This window comes from Onychomys torridus, chromosome 2 (assembly GCF_903995425.1).
Source record: "Onychomys torridus chromosome 2, mOncTor1.1, whole genome shotgun sequence".
In the NCBI taxonomy this organism is placed as follows: domain Eukaryota; kingdom Metazoa; phylum Chordata; class Mammalia; order Rodentia; family Cricetidae; genus Onychomys; species Onychomys torridus.
This window is the reverse complement of record NC_050444.1, coordinates 18,036,454-18,057,410: the sequence shown is the minus strand read 5'-3', so window position 1 is coordinate 18,057,410 and position 20,957 is coordinate 18,036,454. Positions and strand designations below refer to the sequence as shown.

The following is a 20,957-nucleotide window of genomic DNA, read 5'->3' as shown; positions in this document are numbered from 1 at the left end:
AGCCAGTTCTAACCCCCGTCACCCATCCAAACCCTCACCTCTCCCTGACCACCTACTCACCCCACTACTCTATCATCTCCGTTCTCTCCTATGGAACTTTACTGACTATTCCCTACCCTGACCATGCACCAACCCCTGTCCATCTCCCATCAACATCAGGGGTCAGGTCCTCCTCTGCCCTCCAAACCAATGCCCCTCACCTCTTCCCCCTAAATGGCAGGGTCTTTTCAAGGTAATTCTTGTAACCCCCACAGATGCTAAGCTTGAGGGCCTCCCTCATGGGATTTACTTATCCCACCTCAAATGCTTTACCCCCCAATCCCAAGATAATCTTTCTTCATACACAGCAACCCCAACAGGGCCCTGCTCCCTTAAGTTCCAGAGGACACTGGGATCAACTGCCTTGTCCCCAATTCCAGAAGAACAAAGTTTCACCCCACAGTCGTACTCAACTCTACTGGATTGAGAACCCCATATGAAAGTGGATGTTTTCCTTCCTGACCCTCCTCTCCACCTTTTCCTGTCTCTACTAATCACACCCTGCTTCATCAATTTCCTCTCTATGTATCTCCAATGACATATTCAAAATCTCTAATTAAACAACTAATTAGCTGCTGTTACAGGACCACCAATCAATAGCCACAGAGCTGGAAGCATAAAGACTATCAAAAGTGCCCAGGTGGTAAGAAATAACAACACCCCAGAGATATCCACACCCCTAGACTCTAAAAGGAGACTCCCAGAACAGACGTCAGTGTAACTTCTTACTGTTGACCACCCTCAGCAACCAGCCACCTGTGTCTCCTGGGTGTCAGGGTGATGCTGTGGTGATGGGAAAGGACAAGATGCTTTAAGGTTTGTCTATGTGAAGATAGGAAGCTTAATTGATGATAAGAAGAAAGTGATTCAAGATGTATAAAAGAATGAAGCATGTTCCAGATTCCTCTTTCTCACTATGTTACTGTCCATGATGTTAGTTATTATCACCCAGCACTGTGTTATTCATTAGGCAGCACTATTTACCATGCGAGAAAATCCACAAGGCACAACAAAACCCACTTTAAGAGTTTATTAAGAAAAGATGTGCTTAGGCCTATGGAAATGGTCATGTAAGGAGAAAGAGGAAGAAGAGTGGAGAGGAGTCTGTAACCTGCTTTTTTATGGATTCCCCTGCACATGCACATATGGGCTTATGTAGCTATGCCACGCATGTGCACAGATTATGTGATCACACTGAATGCAAATTATGTGGCCACACAGCACATGAATTACATAGGACATAAGGCCCTGGGATGACTAAGCCTCTTGCTTGGAGACTGGACGGCACATGTGCAGTATGTAGCAACGCATAGCTTCAACACTAACTGGTAGAATTCTGATAAACTGTTAATCTAGCTCTGGAAGAGTACTACCTATTATACTACACCACTATATTATCATAGCCACAAGCTCAGGACTTTAAGTTCCCTTTGGTTGTTTTTTTAATGTATCTAAAACTTATCTCTTTTGTAAACTTAAAAATTCTTATAAGCTCCAGGGAGTCCACTTGGATTCATCTGGAACAGCATCTTGCCAGGTCCAAGCAATGCCAGTTTCCCAGAGCCTGGAGACCAGCAAAACAACCAACTACCCTAGGACGTGGCCAGCATCCCAGCTTTCTGAGGTCCCCCAAAGATGATCAACATCCCCAAGTCAGCAGGAAGCAGTCTCAAGAGCTCAACATCCTCATATCATACCCTACTTGCTACAACTAATTCCTCAGCTGTAGTCACTAAGAGCACCCCCTTCATAAATGCGTTGTCAACATTCAGGCAGAAACCTAGCCAGCCCAGGGTCCTACAGCCGTATGTCACTACATAGTCTGTGTGTATGTGCTTCATGGCTGCACAGTCTTTGTATGCATGTGCTAGGTCCCTTTAAGAGTGAGCTCTGCCCATTCTTCCTCCTCCCCCACCCTTTCCAGAGGTTGGCCTCTATAACCTTCCCCCTCCCTTTTTCCAATAAAACCTCCACATGAGTTTGTTGTATGGTGTAATTCATCCTCGCTGCTGAAGGGGAAAATGAGTAGCCCTCTTGAGAATGTGGCCCCATCTCAAGGTATCTGCTGACTGGGGGCTGAACTCACGTGGAAATGGGCTGGAACAATAAATCTAAATGTATATATCCTAGACCCAGCAAAACAGGATATAGAAAGTAAAAAGTTATGTCTCTATTGATACCCTGCATCCTGGGGCTTTCTACAGATATCCTGTCAGCCACTAGTAATTTCACACTTATAGTTCAACCAATAACTTCAAAGAAGTACCTCACCCCTAGGTCCCCCATCCAACCTTGGATGTCAAGATACGTAACCCACTGCCTGTAAACTTTTTTCTATATAAACCCCTTGTAATAGAACCTTGGGGCTTCCTCCTTCACTCACTATATCTGAGTGTGGGATGAAGTAAGTCCTTGCTGGGGCTTGAATAAAGAAACCTTTTGTTTTGTTTTTACATTGGAAGTCTGCTCCTTGGTGGTCTTGTTGGGGGACTTGTGACGTAGGCATAACACCACTAAACTATAACCCGAAGATCCTATGTTTGGAAAAAAGGAACACTGAGAGACAAACACACTGTTGTCTCTTCCTTGTTTTTCAGAAGAAATAAGAGGCCCAGTATATTTTCAGAGTGTTGTGCCTGTGTCTCATGACTCCTGAGTAAGACCACCACAGAGCTGATACCCGATGCAAAACACACAGGAGTTTATTGATAACAAGCAAGCCTAGGCTGGGTCCGTGTCCAACACTCCAACACAGTGAGTGAAGGAAAGCCCTGAGTTCTCAGGGTGAGGGGTTTTTAAAGAGAAAAACTGAAAGCAGGGTGGTACAAGCTTTTGCATCATATGATTGGGTGAGGGTATGTAACCTTTGAATTTACTGGTTAGGGGGTTACAGTTATCATTTGGGGGCAGGCCTGGACAAGTCTCAGGCTTTGTCTTTGAGCTGCCATGGGGGCTGGTTGGTCTAGCACATACTGACTATGGGGGTTGACTCAGTGGCCCATGTTCTGTCCTTGACTCAAGCACTTAGTTCTAAGCTGGGGAGGGGTCCCAGACAGTAAACACCTGGCTGAACCTTGAGCAGAGTATGTGCAGAAAGGGAGCTACTGCAAGGACTATGTCTTTTGTTCATGGCGCTCCCAGAAACTGCTTGCTCAAGTCCCAGGAAACTGAAATTTAGGCCTGATTGCTGAGAGAAGACTGAGCAGCAGCCTGTTATGGTGTCTACTTGGTCCTTTCAAGAGCAACAGAAAGACCCATGCATCCTTGTGAGACCATTTCCCCAATCATGCAATTCCCACCTACTACCCCCAAAGACCAGTAAAATATGCAGTTCAGCCGCTCTAGAATTTTCACCAATACCTCTTAGATGGGGTTGGAAAGTTGTAGCATCTTTTGCACAGAGGTTAATAACCAGCTCTATGATGTGTCTTCCAAAATGACACCACGTGACCACACATGAGGTACTTAGACCACCACGAACCTCAAGGATTATTCATAGCCTATGCCTATAACAGAGAAAGCAGCACATCTCTGTGAGGGAACTGCTGCTGGTTCTATCTTCCGGTCCTACATACAGCCCTCAGGCAGTAGAGCCACATGCCACACACAACACTCAGATTGAATCAAAACTGAAAGATTACCATTGTTACAAGGAACTGTATGTGTTGACATGGGGTAAACAAGCTGAATGTACCTCCTTCCTTTTGCTAGCAGTTCAAAACACTGCCGTCTAATGTCTAGATCCTGTGTCCTGTAGATCCTGTTAGACAGGTGAGACTCACTTGCTTCCTGATCTGAAAGCCAAAAGAAACACATTTCCCAACAATACAACAATGAGCAAAATTACTCTATACTAGTTTGGCAGTGGTATCCAACTCATTTTAGATATGCTAGTAGCTGACTAGAAAGTTGGTGGTTTAAGGGACTAGAATAATATTCAGTTTTATTAACCTGTAACTTGAAAGACAAACTTCTGAATTTTTTAATTATCAGAGTTTATAAAACCAATATGGCCCTGTTGTATATTTAAATGACCAATTGGGCCAAATATGGTTTTTTTGTTTTGTTTTATTTGGTTTTTCGAGACAGGGTTTCTGTGTGTAGCTTTGCACCTTTCCTGGAACTCGCTTTGGAGACCAGGCTGGCCTCGAACTCACAGAGATCCGCCTGGCTCTGCCTCCCGAGTGCTGGGATTAAAAGGCGTGCGCCACCCCTGCCCGGCGAAAATATGTTTTAAACAATTAACAACATGCCTGAGTTTCCCAGAGGAAGAAAAGAAACGGCGCAGGAAGGAAAGCAAGAAACAAAACAAGGACAAGCTGGTGTTCTGGTGACAGTGAGCTTTTAGGCCGCAGGAACCCTCCAGACGCCTGTGAGATTCGTCCCTGCTGTGATTCCTTTTGGATATAGTCTACATGGGACTCCACTAAGTGTAAGTGAATCATCCATTTGTATGTACAAGCGAAGCTACCTGCTGCTTTCCATATGTCCCTTTCTTGCTATCCAGAGCAGAACAAGTCACAACACCTGTATTTCCTCAGAGATAAAGACTTTGCCAACTAGGCCAACTGCAAGAAGGCCTGGTATTTAGTTGTTGGTAACTATAAAGGGAGATTTACTCTATTGTTTGCTTTAAGGGAACATCTAAGTTTATAAAAAGTTGGCTTGGATTTCAAACTCAAGCAATGACACACAGCAGCTAAGAGAGTAGACTTTGTTAGGCAAAGCTAGAATCTGGCTGGTTCTGCAACTTACTAACCCACAGGACACTGAGAAAACATCCAAGCGCTAAGTACTATGGCATTATCAAAGTGCTGTAGTCAGATAAACTCATTCATTACTCAAAAGTGCCCAATAAATGAGGTGAAAATATAGAAAGAGTAAGAAACACACTCAGATGAATAATAAGATAAATGGTAAGAACTGGTAAGATAAATAATTGGAATGAAACTAATTAGCTCTGATATTGGAAGTTACACAGTTAATCATCTCATTGATGGTTTTAAAATCTTTAAAATAACCCACTATAAGAAATACAACCCATGGCAAAAAGTGTAATTTTAATACAACCCATTACACAAATACATATTAGCTTAACAATTATATACATATTAGTGTGTGTATATTTGAAACTAAAATTTTATGAAGTACACCTGATCTTATTTCATGCAGTACACTGGTTATATCCCACTGTACTATGTTAAACCACTAGTGACTCCCCACAAAACTGACAGGAAAAAAATCCAGTGAGCCACGACCTAAAATTTAAAAAAACATGTAATTATATTTCTTTTGCCCGCTACAGGACTTTTGGCAAGATTAACTAAAACAATATATTCAGAGCACTCAGTATGACCACCACACATTCCATGTACTCAGTACATGTTGATTTTGAAAACTAGCCATAGCTATGAGGAAACGGGGAAACCCTGGCAGGGCTGTAAGTAAACCTATTACCAGTTAAGGTCTGTCCTTGGCAATGGGGAGGGAATTTCCCCAGTAGTTTGAACCTGTACTTCAGTGAAATCTAATTCAGAAAAAGAACTGGGTTGTATTTGATCTGATTTCTACTTCTGCACTAAAAAAGACCAAATTACAAGCTAGTATGCCTGTCTGCCAAATCCTTAGTGATTCTAGCTTATTGATTGGTCTATGTTGACATCCAATACTGACACACACAAAATTGGTCAAAAAGAGTCATGCTACAGAGAAATAGTCATTGCTCTCTCAAATTGCAAAACCTTCTGGTTTAAAACAATTTAATCTTATTACCTTATAATAAAGTCTAGAAGTCTGAACAAGGTCAAATCAGACTAAATCAAGGTGTTAACAAGGGATCCTCATAGACGTCCTAAGGGAGCATCATTGACTTGCCCCTCTTTTCTGGAGGATACTTACATGTCAAGTCTCAACCCCGTTTTCCCTTTTCCATAATGAAATCCAGCAATGGTCACACTGAACTACTCCACCTCTGGCTCCAGGACTGTTCTCATGGTTCTTGTTGCCCTTCTGTTTCTACCCTCCGTCTTTGAAGGATGTTTGTGACAACACGAAGTTCACCTGAGAAACACCAGATCATCCATCTAAAAGATTCTTGACATAACCACATCTCCTAAACCCCTTTTCCAATAAGACAAGAGGTTTGGAGGATTCAGAAGTAAACATTTTTGGCTAATCTGGGAGAAGAGTTAAGTGACTATTTTGCAACACAGACAATGAACCACACACAAAAAAAAAGTGGAATGTATAAGAGCAACAATGACAGAACTTACCAAACACTTACTATGTGGTGAGTGATGGGTTCAACGCTGCACTTGCCCTCACTCATCTCCCTGGCAAGAAATCAAGAAAGAAAAAGATGTGATAAAATGCTCTAAATTACATAAACAGGAGGTGACAGACCCATGCCTTCCTGACAACAAAATCAATGCCCTCAACCTGCATGGGTCATTGCACACAGCTAATTTCTAGATATGTGCTCATTTAATGATCCAACACTTTCTGAATCACAATTATTTTATTATTTTTCAAAAACAGACCTTATCCTGAGAAAATTAATTTATTTAATTAAATTTTTATGAATCAAAGACAAACTTCCAACTGAAAGCTTTTGCTAACCTCTTTAAATCTTTTGGGACTTACATAATTCCAGCCCCAAATGCAATTTAATGTTTTATTTTTTAATTTTGTATTTATTTACTCAGAGAGTAAGCAAACCCATACCACTGGGCATGTGAGGGGGTCAGAGAACACCCCGTGGTAGCCAATTCTCTCTCCTTCTACCATGTGGGTCCTAGGTATCAAACTCAGGTTCACAGGCTTGGTGGCAAGCACCTTCATCCAGATTCTTTAATATGTTTTGCATCATTTAGGAATAACAGAGACAGAACTCAAATAGACATCAAGACATCTGATGAAATACAGATGCCCCAGGTTGAAATAATGACCTAAAAGTTTGAGAATAAGGAAATGAAAAGCAATGGAAACAATCAGGGAAAGAAATGGATTCAACCTGAATCTCAAAGAAGCAGAAGGTCAAATAGACTAGGGAAGAAGAATGGTGTTGAGGAAGAACAGCAGTGCAGGGCTGAGACATGAGGACCTGATTAGACAGAAATAAAAAGGAAATCAGAGAAGAATAAATTAAGTATTGAGGCTTTGGAAATAGATATACAGGATTCAATTTAACAAGGCCTGAGGAGACACCCTGAAAAGTTCTGGGGCAGGAGGAGTTAAGACTGGGGAAGACAGATAGAGAGTGGAGATAGAGAAGAAGGGAGGAAGTTGGAAACCAGCAATCTCTGTCACCTTCTAGGAAGGAAACTGTGTCACTAGGACACCTGAAAGAGGTGGAGAATAAGTTTTAACTCTTACACTCTGTGATCTTTGATTCTTCTAATCTTTATATTATGCACATATGTGATCTGGAAAAATGTTATTACAAACATGTATATAAAATGATTTTTATGAACCCACAGTACTATGGTATAAGACCAGGCATCTGCTGGTGCTAACTTTCAGGTGAAACTATAGTTTATTCATACTCCTGCTACTCTCAACAGCCTGTAAATGCAATTCACCTGCCTTTCCCATTGGCATAAAAATTACTTCAGCTTCTGTTTGCCTAGTTCAACCTAAGCATCACCTTCAAGATGAACTGAGGTTCGGCCACTTTATAGTCCCTTTATAAGGTTGCTCAACTTGGATGAGCATCTATTTCATAACTGGCTCAGGCATGTCATAGGATCCAGTCATTCACCCCAGGGGCTGAAGCTACCGATGGAGTCAAAGACAAGAAGACAGCCCAGCTCAGCATTGTGGCTCAGATAATGTCTGACAGCAGGTCTCTAGTGCTCCCACTATAGTGCTCCCACTTCATCAATATTTATCATTATGTATTGGCATCAATACTTATCTTTATAAATGAATATGAAACCCAAATGCAATTTTACTGCATAGAAGAACAAGTTATTATCTATCTCTGTTTTGTTTTTAAGAATTAAAATTAATTAATGGCTACTCCTTCTATTCTTTCTTTATAGCCCATCTCTATTTCTCTGTGGCTCTCAGCCAACTTGGAAGCACAGCTTTCTACTAGGGACTCCACAGTGACAAACTTTGCTGGGACTCAAGAAGGCAAACTTTATCCCCCTCTACTTCTGCACTGTAGTCTCTTCAAACCCTACACCAGCTGCCACCTGCCCATGTGAGCTTCTCCTCCCAGCCCATCTACATCCCCTTGGGACTCGGCCTTTGGATGTACAGCCAGTGTCCAGAGTCTACCTAGTTCTTCCCCATCCCTCCCTTCAGCCATTCCTATTACCTTCTCTTGATTCCAATGTAAATCTTTATCAACCTACCACTGCCACCAGATTGGGCTGTAACTCAGGGGTCCAACAGCTGCACATTTTTCTAGGAACCAGAGTGGGCAACAGCAACCGGAGGATGGAACACCCATTTGGAAGACACAACAAGGATGAAATCTGATACCTACACCAACAAACACTTCAAATGCCCTAAGTCCAGATGCTGAGAAAACTAGCTCAAAAACACAAACATGAACAACAAAGAAGCCAGATGAACAATCCCAGAACAATCAATCAAAGGAGGAAAAAATTACAAAAAAAATAACAGAAATTAACAAATACTGCTCATTAATAACTCACAATATTAATGATCTCAAATCACCAATGAAAAGACACAGACTAACAGACTGATTTACAAAACAGGATCCATCCTTCTGCTGCATCCAGGAAATGCACCTCACCATCAAGTACAGAAATCACTCTACAGTGAAGGGATAGAAAAAGGTATTCCAAAAAAATGGGAACCAAGAAGCAAGTAAGCATAGCTATTTTAATATTTGACAAAATAGACTTCAAACAAGAATTATTCAAAAGATATAGGAAATAATACTATATAGTCATTAAAAAATTCAAAAGGATCTTACAATTCTAAATATTTATACACTAAACAGGAGCATACTCAAGTTCATAAAAGATATACTACTACAGCTAAAATCACATATTGACCTTAAGACAGTGAGAGAGGATGACTTCAATACCCAAATCTTGCCAATCCATAGCTCATCCAGACAAAAATTAAACAGAGAAATGAGGGAGTCAAATAATATCATAAATTCAATGTACCTAATAGACATTGACAGAACATTCCACTAAAACAATAGCCTTTGGAACTTTCTCCAAAACTGGACATAGATTAGCACACAAAGGAAGTCCCAACAGAAACTGAAAAATTGAAGTAACACCCTGAATCCTATCTGACCACCATGTATTAAAGATGGATATCAACAAAACAGAAACCACAGAGAATTTAAAAATTTGTGGAAGCTGAGCAACTCATTACTGAATGAAAACTGAGTTGTGAAAAAAACAAGAAGGAAATTGAAAACTTAAAAAAATTAATCAAAATAAAAACACAACATATCCAAACCTATGGGGAAAAATGAAGGCATCTATAAGAGGCAAGTTCATAGCACTAAAAAAAAATCTGGAGAAAACTGGAAATTTTGCTCAAAATCAAGGCTCACAACCAAAATAATTGGAGAAATCTCATATTAATAATTTAAACATGCTCAAAAGCTCCAGAAAACAAGAAAAAATAATACCCAAAAGAGTATATTGGAAGAACTAATCAAAGTCAGGGCTAAAACTAATAAAACAGAAATAAATAAATAAAAAAGTAATATATGGAATTGATGAAACTAATAATTGGTTCTTTGAGAAAAATCAACAAGATTGACAAAGCTTTAGACAAATTAACTAAAAGACAAAAGAGAGAAAATCCAAATTAATAAAATTAGACAACAAAGGGGAGACATTACAATAGACACTGAGGAAATTCAGAGACTCATAAGGACATAGTTTTAAAAATCATGTTACTCCAAACTGGAAAACCTAAAATAAAAAGGATGGGATATGTGTATATATATATCCAAGGTTAAATCAAGATGAACTAAACAATTTAAACAGAATCACAACGCCTAACAATTATAAAAAAAACAAAACCTCCCAACCAAAATAATAATGATGATGACAATAATTCCTAGGGCTAGGTGGATTCAGTACAGAACTCTATCAACACTCCAAAGAAGAACTAACAATAATGCAAATATTCCTCAAACTATTCAACAAAACAGAACCATAAGGAACATTTCCTAAATCTTTTTATAAAGCCACCTTTATTCTGAGACCAAAATCACACAATGACCCAACAAAAGAAAGAGAGAGAGAGAGAGAATTATAGACCAATATCCCTTGTGAACACGGATAAAAAAAAATTCTTAAGAAAATTCTTGCAAATCAAATTCAAGAACAAATCAAAAAGATTATCCACCCTAATCAAGTTGGCTTCATTTCTGAGATGCAAGATGTTTAGTATATGTAAACCAAAATGGAAAGTAAGAAATCAAAGTATGTTTATTCACAGATAATATGACTTTATACACAAAGAAGACTTTTACCAGGAAAAATGCTACAGCTGATTAAAAACTTTCATCAAAGTAGTAGAATACAAAATTAACAAACAAAAATTAGTAGCCTTCTGATATACAAATGACAGACTGAGAAAGAAATCAGGAAAACAGTACCTGTTTCAGAACAGCCTCACAGGGTATCTTGGAGTAACACTAATGAAGCAATGAAAGACTTGTATAATGAAAACGTTAAGACACTGAAGAAAGAAATTGAAGATGACAACAGAAGATGAAGGGACCTTCCAACCTCATGGATTGGTAGGACTAATTTTGTGAAAACACCATCTACAGATTCAATACAATCCCCAGCAAAACTGCAACACAATTCTTCACAGAAACTGAAAAAAAAATCAGGATAGCTAAAGTAATCCTACATAAAAAAAGAACTGCTGGAGATATCACCATCCCAGATTTAAAATTGTATTACAAGACTATAGTAATAAGAACAGCATGGTATTGACATAAGAGACACTTTGATCAATGAAATCAAATTAAAGACCCAGACATAATTCCATACATTTACAGATACATTGTTGCAGAACATTTGTTTAACTATGCAAAGATATGTTGCATTTGTTTAACTATGTAAAGATGTACTGTATTTGTTTATATTGCAGAATATTTGTTTAACTATGTAAAGATGTGTTACATTTATTTAATCATGTAAGGATGTGGTGATGTTTTACCTTGACTAAGCTAAGACCAAGCATTCATAATTAATAATAAGTCTCCATGTCTTTATTTGTGAGCTGGTGACCCAAAAAAAAAAACAACTACAATACCTTCCTTTGACAAAAAAGCCAAAAATACACACTGGAGAAGACAGCATCTTCAACAAATAGTATTGGCCAAACTGGATAGTTGCATATAAAAGAATGAAAATAGACTCTTATCCATCACTCTGCATAAAGCTCAACTGCAAATGAGTTAACAGACTCACCATAAGACTAGATATCCTGAATGTAACAAAAGTAAAAGTAGGGAATATGTTTGAACTCATTGGCACAGGAAAGAACTTTCTTTTTTTAAGATGTATTTATTTATGTATTTTATGTATATGAATGCTCTATCTGAATGTACTCCTGTATGCCAGAAGATGGAATGGGTGATTATTATAGATGGCTATGAGCCACCATGTGGTTCTTAGGAATTGAACTCAGGACCTGGGAAAGAACAGCCAGTGTTGTTCTTAACCACTGAGCCATTTCTGCAACATGAGAAGCAGGATTATTATTATTGTTGTTGTTGTTGTTATTATGATGATGATGATGATGATGGTTTTTTTTCAAGACAGGATTTCTCTGTGTAGTTTTAGTGCCTATCCTGGATCTCTCACTATAGAACAGACTGGCCTTGAACTCACAGAGATCTGCCTGGCTCTGACTACGGAGTGCTGGGATCAAAGGTGTGTGCCACCACTGTGAGAAGAGAAGTGGGAGTTTTTTGTTTGTTGGGTTGGTTGTGTGTGTGTGTGTGTGTGTGTGTGTGTGTGTGTGAGTGAGAGAGAGAGAGTTATCTTTATATTGTATGCCTGTATTTGTTTTGCAAGTGTTTTGCTGAGATTTTACCCCCTTTCTATTTTAATAAAAAGAGAACTTTCTAACAGGGCCACCTACAGCACTAAAACCAAAATTAATGAATAAATGGGCCTCATGAAGCTGAAAGGCTTTACAGCAAAGAAAACCATCATTTGAGCAAAGCAGCAGCTGAGAGAATAGAAAAAAAAAAAACTTTACCAATTATATATTTGATAGAGATAGTATCCATTATATACAAAAAATGGACATCATGGAAAAACTATTTATAAAATGGAATATGGAACTAAACAGAGAGCTTTAAAATATATGCACAGGACCCAACTTGGACCCAGTTTCTGGCCATCTGGCTGGGCCCGGGGAAGGTTCCCCTTCTCCAACACCCCCCCCCCCACCCTGCCACCACCCCCATAACCCCCAACCCCATAGACCCTGCAGTCTACACACCCTGTCCCTACACCTATCTGCCAGCGACCCCACAAACACTTCCTGAGAATTGGAGACCAGCCCCCAACTCTCATCCAGGACCTTCCATCTGGACCAGAGGTGAGTGCGTGGGGTCATACCCAGGGAGGCCTGCCCCTAGGTCCCATCCTGGGGAACCAGCCATTCCAGAGAAGACCTGCCCAACTTAGCCCCAGGTTCTAGCCATCCAGAGGGCCCCAGCGGAAACGTTTCCCTTCTCTAAGACCCCCCCCCCACCCACAGACCCTGCAATCTATACACCCCCCCACCCATCTGCCTAAGACCCCCTCCCATCTGGCCCAGAGCTCCCATCTGGGCCAGAGGCTTCCTGAAATGCCAAATCCGGCAGTTCAGTCTGGACCAACAGCAGGGATAAGACCAAGAACGAATCTACCAAGGAGATGGGCAGAAGTACAGCATCACCAGAACCTAGCCCTCCTCCAACAGCTACACATGAACATAACAAAATTAAAGAAACAGAAGAAAGCAACCTTACGAACAACATCATGAAGAGGCTAGAGGCTTTTAAAGAGAAATAAAAAATGAAATGGAGGAAAAGACAAACAAAAATTGGAGGAAATCAATAAAGAATATGAAAAGTCAAAAAAAAAGAGGGGAAAAACACTAAAAAAAAAAACTAGAGGAAAAGACAAATAAAGCATAAGAAAACAATAAAACACTGAAAGAAAATCATGAAAAAGCAATGAAACAGATGAGGGAAACAGTCCAAGGGACCAACCTAACAAGGGAAATAGAAAAAAATGAAGAAGACACAAACCAAATGAATGCTGGAAATAGAAAATCTGAGTAAGTGAACAGGAACTAGAGATGCAAGTAAAACCAACAGTGTTCAAGAGAATGAAGAAGGGATTTCTGGTGTTGAAGATACAGTAGAAGAAATAGATTCATTAGTCAAACAAAACACTAAAGCCAACAAAGTCATGACCCAAAATGTCCAGAAAATATGGGACACCATGAAAAGACCAAGTTGATGAATAATAGGGATAGAGGAAGGAAGAGAATACCAACTCAAAGCCACAGAAAATATATTCAACAAGATCATAGAAGAAAACTTTCCCAACTTAAAGAAGGAAATGCCTATGAAGATACAAGAAGCCTATAGAACACCAAACAGACTAGACCCCATAATAAAGCCCCCTCGCCACATAATAATTAAACAACTAAACATACAGAATAAAGAAAGAATATTAAGAGCAGCAAAGGAAAAAGGCCAAGTGACTTATAAAGGCAAATCCATCAGAATAACATCTGATTCTCAATGGAGACTTTGAAAGCCAGAAGGACCTGGACAGATGTAATGTAGACACTAAGAGACTATGGATGCCAGCCTAGACTAATATACCCAGCAACACTTTCAATCATCATAGACGGAATCAACAAGACATTCCAAGACAAAGGCAGATTTAAACAATACTTATCCACAAACCTAGCCCTACAGAAAGCACTAGAAGGAAAATTCCAACCCAAGGAAGTCAAATACACCCTGAAAACACAGGCAACAGATAACACCACAGCAGTGAACCCCAAAGAAGAGAAGTACACACACACAACCACCAAAAAAAAATTAACAAGGATGAACAATCACTGGTCATTAATATCCCTTAATATCAATGGACTTAATTCACCTATAAAAAGACACAGGCTAACAGAATGGAAACAAAAGCAGGACCCATTTTTCTGCTGCATACAAGAAACACACCTCACATTCAAAGAAAGTTAGACACTACCTAAGAATAAAAGGCTGGGAAAAGACTTTCCAGTCAAATGGTCTTAAGAAGCAAGCGGGTGTAGCCATCCTGATAGCAAGCAAAATAGACTTCAAACTAAAATCAATCAAAAGAGATCAAGAAGAGCATTACATACTCATCATAGGAAAGATACACCAAGATGAAGTTTCAATTCTGAACATTTATGCCCCAAATACAAGGGTATCCACATATGTATAAGAAATATTACTAAACCTTAAATCACATATAAAAGCCCACATATTAATAGTGGGAGACTTCAACACCCCACTTTCAACACTGGACAGATCTGCCAAATAGAAACTTAACAAAAAAATAAAGGACTTAACTGATGTTATGACTCAAATGGACTTAATCGATATCTATAGAACATCCCATCTGAACAAAAAAGAATATACCTTCTTTTCAGCACCCCATGGAACCTTCTCTAAAATCGGCCACATACTTGGCCACAAAACAAATCTCAACAGATGCAAAATAATTGGAATAACCTCCTGCGTTCTATCAGACAACCATGGCTTAAAGTTAGCTTTCAACAACAACAAAAACTACAGAAAACCTACAATCTCCTGGAAATTGAATAATGATCAGCTGAATCACCAATGGCTTAAGGAAGAAATAAAGAAATTAAAAACTTCCTAGAAATCAATGAAAATGAATACACCACATACTCAAACTGATGGGACACTATGAAAGCAGTGCTAAGAGGGAAATCATAGCACTAAATGCCCACATAAAGAAGTTGGAGAAATCTCACACTAGTGACTTAACAGCACACTTGATAGCTCTAGAACAAGAGGAAGCAAAGTGACACAGGACGATTAGATGCCAGGAAATAATCAAATTGAAAGCTGAAATCAATAAAATAGAAACAAACAGAACAATACAAAAAAATTAATGAAACAAACAGTTGGTTCTTTGAGAGAATCAATAAGACAGAAAAGCCCTTATCCAAACTAACCAAAAAGACAGAGAGAGCATCCAAATTAACAAAATCAGAAATGAAAAGGGGGACATAACAACAAACAATGAGGAAATCCAGAGAATCATCAGGTCATATTTCAAAAACTCTACTCCACAAAACTGGAAAATCTAAAAAATGGATAATTTTCTGGAGAGGTACCACATACCTAAGTTAAATCAAGACCACACCAACCATTTAAATAGTCCAATAACCCCTAAGGAAATAGAATCAGTCATTAAAAGTCTCCCAACCAAAAAAAGCCCAGGACCAGATGGTTTCAGCACAGAATTCTACCAGATTTTCAAAGAAGAGTTAATAACAATACTCTTTAAATTGTTCCACATAATAAAAACAGAAGGAATATTATCAAACTCATCCTATGAGGCTACAGTTACCCTGATTCCTAAACCAAACAAAGATACAACAAAGAAAGAGAACTACAGACCAATCTCCCTCATAAACATTGATGCAAAAATACTCAATAAAATACTGGCAAACAGACTCCAAGAACACATCAAAACAATTATCCATCATGATCAAGTAGGCTTCATCCCAGGGATGCAAGGGTCACGCAACATATGAAAGTCCATCAATGTAGTACACCATATAAACAAACTGAAAGAAAAAAAACCACATGATCATCTCACTAGATGCTGATGTCATTTGACAAAATCCAACACTCCTTCATGATAAAGGTCTTGGAGTGATCGGGAATACAGGGAACATACCAAAACATAATAAAAGCAATTAACAGCAAGCCAACAGCCAACATCAAATTAAATGGAGAGAAACTCAAAGCAATACCACTAAAATCAGGAAAAAAGCAAGGCTGTCCACTCTCCCCATACTTATTCAATATAGTACTTGAAGTTCAAGCCAGAGCAATAAGACAACATAAGAAGATTAAGGGAATACAAATTGGAAAGGAAGAAGTCAAGCTTTCACTATTTGCAGATGACATGATAGTATAAATAAGTGACCCCAAAAATTCAACCAATGAACTGATAAAACTTATAAACACCTTTCAGCAACATAGCAGCATAAAAGATCAACTCAAAAAACTCAGTAGCCATCCTATATATAATTGACAAACAGGCTGAGAAGGAAATCAGAGATACATCACCCTTTACAATAGCCACAAATGATATAAAATACCTTGGGGTTACTCTAACTAAGCATGTGAAGGACCTATATGACAAGAACTTTAAGTCCCTGAAAAAAGACATTGAAGAAGATGTCAGAAAATGGAAAGATCTCCCATGCTCATGGATAGGCAGGATTAACATAGTAAAAATGTCGATCTTACCAAAAGCAATCTACAGATTCAATGCAATCCCCATCAAAACACCAACACAATTCTTCACAGACCTGGAAAGAATAATACTCAACTTCATATGGAAAAACAAAATACCCAGGATAGCCAAAAGAATCCTGTACAATAAAATATCCTCTGGAGGCATCACAATCCCCAACCTCAAGCTCTACTATAGAGCTACAGCAATAAAAACAGCTTGGTACTGGCATAAAAACTGACATGTGGACCAATGGAATCAAATTGAAGACCCTGACATTAACCCGCACACTTATGAACATATAATTTTTGACAAAGAAGCCAAAACTGTACAATGGAAAAAAGAAAGCATTTTCAACAAATGGTGCTGACATAACTGGATGTGAACGTGTAGAATGCTACAAATAGATCCATATCTGTCACCATGCACAAAACTTTAGTCCAAGTGAATCAAAGACCTCAACATAAATCCAGTTACTCTGAAGCTGATAGAAGAGAAAATAGGAAGTAGTCTTGAATGCATTGGCACAGGAGATCACTTCCTAAATATAACACCAGTAGCACAGACACTGAGAGAAATCAATGGGACCTCTTGAAACTGAGAAGCTTTTGTAGAGCAAAGGACACAGTCAACAAGACAAAGCGACAGCCTACAGAATGGGAAAAGGTCTTCACCAACCCCACATCTGACAGAGGGCTGATATCCAGACTATATAAAGAACTCAAGAAATTAGACATCAAAATGCCCAACAGTCCAATTAAGAAATGGGCTATAGAACTAAACTGAGAAATCTCAACAGAGGACGCTCAAATGGCTGAAAGACATTTAAAGAATTGCTCAACATCTCTAATCATCAGGGAAATGCACATCCAAATAACTTTGAGATACCACTTTACACCTATCAGAATGGCTAAGATCAAAAACACTGAAGACAGCTTATACTGGAGAGGATGTGGAGCAAGGGGAACTCTCCTCCACTGTTGGTGGGAATGCAAGCTTGTACAGCCACTTGGGAAATCAATATGGCGCTTTCTTAGAAAATTGGGGATCAATCTCCTCCAAAACCCAGCTATACTACTCTTGGCATATACCCAAGGAATGCTCAATCATAGTACAAGGGCACATGCTCAGCTATGTTCATTTCAGCATTGTTTGTAATAGCCAGAACCTGGAAACAACCTAGATGCCCTTCTCCTGAAGAATGGATAAAGAAAATGTGGTACATTTGCACAATGGAGGACTACTCATCAGAGAAAAACAATATCATGAGGTTTGCAGGCAAATGGATGGATCTAGAATAAATCATCCTGAGTGAGGTAACCCAGACTCAGAAAGACAAACATGGTATGTACTCACTCATAGGAGGATACTAGATGTAAAACAAAGATGACTAGACTGCTACTAACAACTCCAGGGAGGCTACCTAGAAAACAGGACCCTAAGAAAGACACAGGGATCACCCAATGACAGAGAAATGGATGAGATCTACATGAGCAAACTGGACATGAGGGAGTGGGAGGTAATGAAAGGCAAGGATCAAGGGAAAGAGGGCTTAGGGGAGCAGGAGATCCCAGCTGGATCAAGAACAGAGAGGGAGAACAAGTTTTAAAGAGACCATAATAAATGAAGACCACATGAGAATAGGAAGAAGCAAAGTGCTTTAGAAGTCCCTAGAAATCCACAAAGATACCTCCACAATAGACCACTGGCAATGGTTGAAAGAAAGCCCGAACTGACATACTCTGGTGATAGGATGGCTAACACCCTAACTGTTGTGCTAGAAATCTCATCCAATGACTAATGGAAGCAGATGCAAAGATCCACACCCATGCCCCAGGTGGAGCTCCAGGAATCCAATCGGTGAGAAAGAGGAAGGCTTGTAAGAGCAAGAATTGTTCAGACCAAGACTGGAAAAAGCACAGGGACAAATAGCCAAACTAGTGGAAACACCGAACTATGAACCAATAGCTGAGGAGCCCCCAACTGGTTCAGGCCCTCTGGATAAGTGAGACAGTTGTTTAGCTTGAACTGTTTGGGAGGCACCCAGGCAGTGGGACTGTGACCTGTCCTTAATGCTTGAGCTGGCTGTTTGAAACCTGGGGCCTATGCAGGGACACTTTGCTCAGCCTGGGAGGAGGGGACTGGACCTGCCTGGACTGAATCTACCAGGTTGAGTTGAATCCCCTGGGGAGTCCTTGCCCTGGAGGAAATGGGAATGGGGGTGGGCCGGGGGGGGGAGTGGGGGGGGAAGGGGGAGGGCAAGGCAATCCGTGGCTGATATGTAAAATTAGATCAAATTAAAAAATTAAAAAAATAAAAAATAAAATATGTACACAAATGGCTGAGAAACACTCTTAAAATTTGTCAACATCCCTAGCTATCAAGGAAATGCAAATTAAAACTACTTTTAGATTTTATCTCATCCCAGTCAAAATGCCAAGATCAAAACCATAAACGATAACACATGCTGTCAAGGATGAAGGGAGGGGGGACACTTATTCATTAATGGTAGATGAACAAACTAGTGCTGTGGAAATCAGTGTGGAGGTTACTCATAAGCCAAAATGCCATCTCCCACAATATCAACTTTGGGGCATATACTCAAAGGAGTCTACATCTTTCTACAGACATACTTGCTCACCCATGTTCATTACTGCTCTATTCCTAACAGCTAGAAACTAGAAAGGGCCTAGATGTCCATCAACTGAAGAATGCATAGTGAAAATGTGGTGCATCTCTAGAATAGTATTCGGCTGTTAAGAAAAATGAAATTAGCAGGCAAATGAGTGGAGCTAGAAATTGTCACCCTGAGTGAGGTAACCCAGACCCAAAAAGACAAATGTTGCATGTTTTCTCTTATATGTGAGTTTTAGCTTTTAAGATTTTGATGTGTGTCTTTCAATCAGAATAAGGAAAGAGATTAGGAAGTCTCTGAGGGTCCAGGGGAGTGAAGGGGGTCTTCCAGGAAACAGGAAAGAGAACAGTGTCATAAAGAGATACAGGGAAACTAGAATAGAAGAGTAAATGGGAAAGGGATGGAAGGGCAAGATAAAGGAGGGAATATGGAGAGGGACCACTAGTACTAAAGGCTGTTTGAAAAACCATATGAAAACCAACCACTATAGAAGCTTCCTAAAACATATACATATATAAATGGAGTCACTGTATGATAAGAAAAACAATGCTCCAACTAGACATCATATGCCACCAAGTCAATCTCCAGTGACAGGAATGAGTTATATCTTGTTGATTCCTTGATCAAAAGGGTCCCCATAGATCCTCCTCAAATATCACTCTATTGCCAAAGCTATTGTTTACTTCCCACAACCTGACAGTAATGCTTTATTGCTGAAAACACCACTTGTGTCATGGTAAATCAAGCTAGTGCCCACCTAAAAGCATCACATCTACTGACTAACATCCACAGTGCTGGAAGGTACTTTGTGTGCTACTGGAGGAGAAAAGTAATCACCCAGCTAGACAACCTGCAACCTACAACAGTGACCTGCCTACAAGATATATTGGTGCAATAGTGGAACAAATGTTACTGTAGTAACCTACCACTTTTTGGCTGGATTTAAGACTTATGGAACCCATACCTGATATTGGTGCAGTGGCCAAGAACCTGAGACTAGATAGGTCTTTGGCCCTAGGGAAAAACCTACTACTATTATTCTGCTAAATGAACATAGCAATAAAATTACTCCTGATGACATATTGTTATATCCATAGTTCAATGCCACAATTAACCCTCATCAGAGAAGCTTCTTCTTTCAGTATATATAATTAACACACCTACAACTATGTAGAGTTAGAGACTTTGGAGTACTCAGACCTAAACGAGATTTTTATTATACACCACTCCCTTAAGGCTCGGGGATCTATGTGGAAGAAAGGGCAGAAAGATTTTCAGAGGCAGAGGTGGTAGATGAACAGCATCTTCCAAACACAACAAGGCTGACATATATATTAACTCATACAGAATGATAGAACACACAAGACCTGCACTGGATCAAACCAAATAAAACCAAACATTGAAATGGAAAGTGGACACAAAGTACCACCCCTAACCAAGAAGTTTGTTGCAATTGACGCCTGCCAGCAAAAGAAAAAAAAAATAGCTTTCCCTGATTAGTGTCATTGAGTATATCAACCACGCTCCAGGTCAGGCCCCATGCTCAGAGGTAACTGCATGAGAATGCTTTTTGTTTTGTTTTAGTTTGACTTGGTATTTTCTGTCTTTGGGGTTGTTTGTTTGTTTATCTGTTTTGATTCTTGTTTTTGAGAGTGGAGAGGGAAGGAAAGAGAAAACAGTGTAGAGTTGGGTGGGTAGGAAAGTGAGGAGGATCTGAGAAGAGTTGGAGGAAGGGAGAGAATATGATCAAAATATACTATGTAAAA

The 20,957-nt window shown here is 39.5% G+C and overlaps 1 pseudogene; it reads right to left on the bottom strand.

Moving 5' to 3' along the window:
- The window catches only part of LOC118577127, a 238,297-nt pseudogene that overhangs the window by 201,439 nt on the left and 15,901 nt on the right, over nt 1–20,957 (bottom strand).